We start from the raw sequence: 6,000 nt of genomic DNA, 5'->3' as shown, positions 1-6,000 counted from the left end.
TTTTAAGCGTTCTATCCTATTTTCCCATCAGTCATCTGGTTCGTGCCCGCTTTGTTTACAGGCATATAAGGTGAAAGGGATGTTTTGCAAGCTTCTTCCTTTGCTTTCGGGGGTCCTGTTTCCGTTTGTGCGATGAGGAGCGTTGTTTATGCTTTTGTGCTTTTGTGCAATAGGGCTCCACACGTGTTACCGGCGTCGACGCGGACGGGATGTACGTGGGGTTCCAAACCTGCACACCAAGCTACTTGGGTTTTCCTTTTTCGTTGTTGTGATAAGAATGCTGTTCTCGGGATTACGCATCGCCTGTCAGCAATATTACAAACAGGTGGCCCGGCAGGCAGGCGGCCGTGGGCCTGTGGCGCCATCTAGACCAACCCCGCGTGCTCAGGCCCTGGCACGCGCGCAAGCGCGCACACACACACACACACACACACACCCTGGCAGCCCACATGTGAGGTGCAGTCCCAGGCCCCGAGCCCTCGGGCGGCCTGGTTAGGAGTCCTTCCAACCGTCCGGTGCCTCGGCACGAGGCTGTGCCGCCGACCCAAGTGTCATTGGGTTGAGTGTCTAGGAGCAAACAGCTGATCTCCATGACGTCTGTCGGTGTTGGATGTGCTCTCAACATGGGCAGTCACGCTAGTGCAGACAACAGCTTCTCTCTCTCCTCGGGAACCCATGTGCACCCCACACATCACCTGTGCCCTTCGCCCTAAAGGGTGTGTCTGCCTCGGCTTGCAGCACACGGACGGCGTTGGGATGAGCAGACAGAAAAGGTCCAGGCCGCGCCTTCCCGTGAGGCGCTGCCGGGCGGGGAGGGCCACGCCCCCACATCAGGGTGTCCCTGGAGGGGCGGGTGTCTGTCCCCACAGCTTGTTGGGTGTAAGAAAACCACGTTTTCCCAGTTGGTGCGGGTTCGGGCGGAGCCTGCCGCCCGTGGCGACGCGGCTGCCATGGGCTATGGGGTGGCAATGCGGATGCATATTTTTGTTTAATTTGAAAGTTTACATTTTTATGCTTTGTGTTGGTGTGTAACTTTTGTACTATTGGTGGCTAGTTTTGTCTAAAATCTTTTTTGGAATATTGCTTAAATGTTTTGATTTTATGACAGTGAAGCTTGTATTCAGTGTTTTGCCAATTAATATTATATGCTTGTAATAAAAGCAAAGGAAACAGCTCAGTCTCGCAGGCTGGGGGCTTACCCTCCACCATATCTGTAAGAGTCTAAGGTTGCCGAGGGAAACCGGGCTGCATGCCCCGGTCTGGATCCCGGGGTTCAGGCCTTCGCCACGTGGCTCCACGTGGCACTTAGGACGCAGAGTGCTGTCAGGGGGCCCGGGGATGGTGCGGTTTGGCGGGGAAGGCTGTGAGTGCTGGCTGGTGGGAGGCCAGCCGGCGGGCAGGGGTGAGCTTCCCTGTGGCAGCTCGTCAGTTGGGCTCTGTGAGGACCAGACCCCACAGGAGACCAGACACACAGACACGCTCTGTGGACATGGATTTCTCCGAGGAGTTTGCTCACAGGATGTGGAGGCCCAGCATCCCAGGAGGACGCAGGCCACGCACCCAGGGGCCGAGAAGCCCGCATCCAGCTCGGCCATCAGGTGGGCAGCAGCCCCTCCCACTCAGCCTCTTCGTTCTGTTCGGGTCTGCGGGGGTGGAGCGGTGCCCACACATTGGGGAGGACTCGATGCCAAGGCTCAGCTCATCCAGAGCAGCCCCCGCGCCCAGAATAGTTTTAATCTGGGCTCCAGGGCCCATCCTGCTCACATGAAATTCCCATCCGACCACTTGGAGGGGAGAGGGCTAGGCCAGTGGTCAGCAAACGGCGGCTCGCGAGCCACATGCGGCTCTTTGGCCCCTTGAGTGTGGCTCTTCCACAAAATACCACGTGCGGGCGCGCACATACAGTGCGATTGAACCTTCGTGGCCCATGCGCAGAAGTCGGTTTTTGGCTCTCAAAAGAAATTTCAATCGTTGTACTGTTGATATTTGGCTCTGTTGACTATGAGTTTGCCGACCACTGGCCTAGGCTCAAAAACCTTAGTTTCTTTATTCTAAAACATCAGTGTGAGAGAGACATATTGACTGCCTCCCATTGCACCCGACCCCTACCGAAGTCCGGGGATCTCGCCTGCAGTGAGCCTGCAGCCGAGGTACATGCCCTTGACTGGAATTGAACCCAGGACCTTCAGTCTGCAGCTGAAGCTCTAGCCACTGAGCCAGACCAGCTAGGGCAAAATAAAACAACCCTTAGTTTTAAAAATAACTTTCAATTACAGGTGATGCACAATATGTTAGTTTCAAGTGTACAGTTCAGTGACGAGGTGTTTATGTAACTTACGAAGTGCTTTTCCCCAAAAGGTCAGTGCCCAGCTGGCACCCACACAACATGGGGGGAGAACGAGGTCGGAGGATAGATTGGACTGCCCGGCTCCAGGCTGAGGTGCGGCGATGGAGCGGGTGGTGTCGGTAAAAGGAACAGAATAGAGAGGCCAGAGAAAGACCCCCGCAAAGACCCACGGGGAGCAAAGGCGGTCGTCCCCACAAGTGGTGCTGCAGCAACGGTTCCAAACAATAAAGAACAAACAGGCCTCACGCCTTCCTCAATAACCATCTCAAAACGGATTACAGACCTGCCCAGCCAGTGCGGCTCAGTGGATAGAGCGTTGGCCTGCAGACTGAAGGGTCCCAGGTTCAGTTCCAGTCAAGGGCACATGCCTGGGTGGTGGGCTTGATCCCCAGTGTGGGGCATTCTGGAGGCAGTGGATCAGTGATTCTCTCCCATCATTGATGTTTCTTCTCTCCCTCTCCCTTCTCTGAAATCAATAAAAATATATTTTAAAATAATAAAAAAATGGGTTACAGACCTGATGTAAAATACAAAATTATAAAATTCCTAAACGATAACAAGAAACTCTAAATGACCTTGGGTTTGGCAATGAGGTCTCTGATACACCACCACATGCGCGAAAGAAAAAAGCGGTAAGCTGGGCTTCATTAAAGCAGAAGGTACTGCTCTGGGAAAGACAGTTAAGAGAATGAAGACAAGCCTCAGACAGGCAGAAAATATTTGCATATCACTGATCCTACATAATAAAAGCCTAACATGCTAAGTGGCCGGTCATCTGTTCAACCAATCAAAGCGTAATCACTAATAAAAGAAAGATGCAAATTGACCGTACCTTTGCGACACCCACCAGCCAATCAGGAATGAGTATGCAAATTAACCTCATTGCCTCTGACAGGGAGGAGGCAGCTCCCAGCACGGTCTGCTTGGCAATCGCCGTGGCAACCTGGGAGCAGGCAAGTGCCGCCCACAGGCAGCACCCAGCACAGCCTCAGCGACCCGGGAGCAGTGAAGTGCAGCCTGCAGGCAGGCCCTGCAGAGAGCAGAGAACCACGGGGAGCAGGCCTAAGCCGTCAGTAGGACATCCCTGAGGGCTACCGGATTGGACAGGGTGCAGGTCAGGCTGAGGTCACCCCCCCATGCACGAATTTCATGCACTGGGCCTCTAGTATGCTAATAATATGCTAAGGCTGCTCAACAGCTCACTATGACATGCACTGACCACCAGGGGGCAGATCCTCTGATTGGTAGGTTAGCTTGCTGCTGGGGTCTGGCCTATCGGGAGGGACACACCCTGGAACCCTCCCACAGTCCCTCCCTGGCTGGCCAATCTCCCACGTCCCTCCCTGGCCCCAATTGTGCACCCCTCCCTCAGCCTGGCCTGCACCCTCTCGCAATCCAGGACCCCTCGGGGGATGTTGGAGAGCTGGTTTCGCCCCAATCCCACAGGCCAGGCCAAGGAACCTCACAGTATCTGATGATAGACTGTCATCCAAAGTATACAAACAACTCTTAAAACTCAAAAATAGCCGAAACCGGTTTGGCTCAGTGGATAGAGCGTTGGCCTGCGGACTGAAAGGTCCCAGGTTCGATTCCGGTCAAGGGCATGTACTTTGGTTGTGGGCACATCCCCAGTGGGGGGTGTGCAGGAGGCAGCTGATCGATGTTTCTAACTCTATCCTTCTCCCTTCCTCTCTGTAAAAAATAAAATATATTTTTAAAAAAACAAAACTCAAAAATAAGAAATCAACTCAATTAAATAGGTGCAAAAGACCTGAACAGATACCTCACCAAAGAAGATACACAGATGGCAAGTAGCACATGAATAAATGCTCAAAATCATGTTATTAGAATACTGCAAATTATAATGATGAGACCCCTGTCAGAGTGGCCAGAACCCAGGACACTGGCACCACCAAGTGCTGGTGGGTGGGACGTGGCGCAGCAGGACCTCGCCCAGTGCTGGTGGGGTGTGACGTGCGGCCGTTTTATGACAAAACTAAACCTACTCTTACCATATGACCGAGCAGCCGCGTCCTTGGTATTTATCCAAATAACGCCTAGCCACACACACGTTTCACAAATGTTTAGAACAGCGTTACTCATAGTCTCGGAAACTTGGAAACAACCAAGCTGTCCCCTGCAGGTGGATGGACTATGTCACCTCCGAGCAAGGAATGTGATTCAGCAGGAGGACCTTACCCACATGTCACTCAGTGACAGAGGCCAACGAGAAAAGGCCACCGGGCGTGATCCCGCTGTGCGACGTCCTGCAAAAGCTATGCATTCGCTGGAGCGCAGCGGGAGGTCTGGGGGGAGGGAGGGGCAGGCGGAGCTCAGGGGCTCTAGGGCAGTGACACTGGTCTGTGTGACATCTCCTGGACCCCTTTGTCCAGCCCCCGGAATGTGCAAGAAAAACTGGGAAGTTCAGTTAGTGACACTCAGTGTTGGTTCGCACTAAGGCCACATGCTAACCACAGGGGAGGCTGAAGAGGGTCGGGGGTCCATGGGAATGCTGGGTACTTTCCTCTCGATTTTTCTGTGAACCTGAAACTGCTCAATATGAAGTCTATTAATTTTCTCATAAAGACAACAACCCAACTGGTTAAAACGACGCAGGATTCTAAGGAGACGTCTCAGAGGTGGCAGTGGCCACGGACACTGCGGGAGCCTCACCGGGGAACGCACCAGCGAGGCGCTCCCGCTGCAAACCCCCCAAGGAGCGCCGGCCTGCGGACCCTTCGGTCCGGGTTCGATTCCGGTCAAGGGCACGTACCTCGTGGCGGGCTCCTCCCCGGCCCGGGCCCTGGTCTGGGTGCGTGCAGGAGGCAACCAGTGGATGTGTCTCTCTGTCTTTCCCTCTCCCGTACACTCCCCCTAAAAATCAATGGGAAAGAACACTGACACGTGCCTTTCCAAGGAAAACAGAGCACAGCAGCTGGGCAGCCCCCTCTTCTCGCCCCGCAGCCCGGGTCTCCTGAAGGCCGGCCCCGCCTCCTGACAGCCGTCTGCCCGCCGCTCAGCAGAAATCTCCGCGGTCTCCCTCGGGTGCGGGAAATGGCTTTGTTTTGTAGAACTCCAACCGCCTTCGGCCCCCAGGCCTCGTCCTCGGGGCGGGAAGCGATCGCCCCGGGCGCCCGGGGCTAAGGGCGGTGCCCAGGCCTCAGCGGGCCCCCCGCGCCCTCCCACCCGGCGGCGGCTCCGGGACTGCGGGCGCCCCGTCCCCCAGGCCGTCCTCGGGCAGCGGGAGGGAGGCCCCACCTGGCGCTGCCTCCGGCTCGCGGCGAAGGACGGCCCCTCCGCGGCCCCGGCCCAGGACGAGTCTTGCCCTGGCCCGCGAGCCCACCCCGCCTCCGGCCTCCGGGGCCCGCGGCTCCGGGGAAACCGAGACGCCGTGGGCGACTCCCGGTTCCAATTGGCCAGGCTTTGGCCACGTGGCCTCAGAGCCAATCACGGTGGCTTATCTCGCAGGCGCTGATTGGCCCAGATAGGCGGGGGCGGGGCCTAGAGAGGCGGAGGGGCCCGGAGCCGCGCGCGCCCGGCTCAGACACCTCCTCCCGGCGGCAGCTCCGCGGCACCGGCCTGGGGTCCTGCTCGGAGGCGCCTCCGTCCTCGGAGCCGCGCGGACGGGACGCACCAGCTGAGCCTCCAGGCAG

This window comes from Eptesicus fuscus, chromosome 2 (genome assembly GCF_027574615.1).
Source record: "Eptesicus fuscus isolate TK198812 chromosome 2, DD_ASM_mEF_20220401, whole genome shotgun sequence".
Taxonomy (NCBI): Eukaryota; Metazoa; Chordata; class Mammalia; order Chiroptera; family Vespertilionidae; genus Eptesicus; species Eptesicus fuscus.
This window is presented reverse-complemented; position numbering follows the sequence as displayed.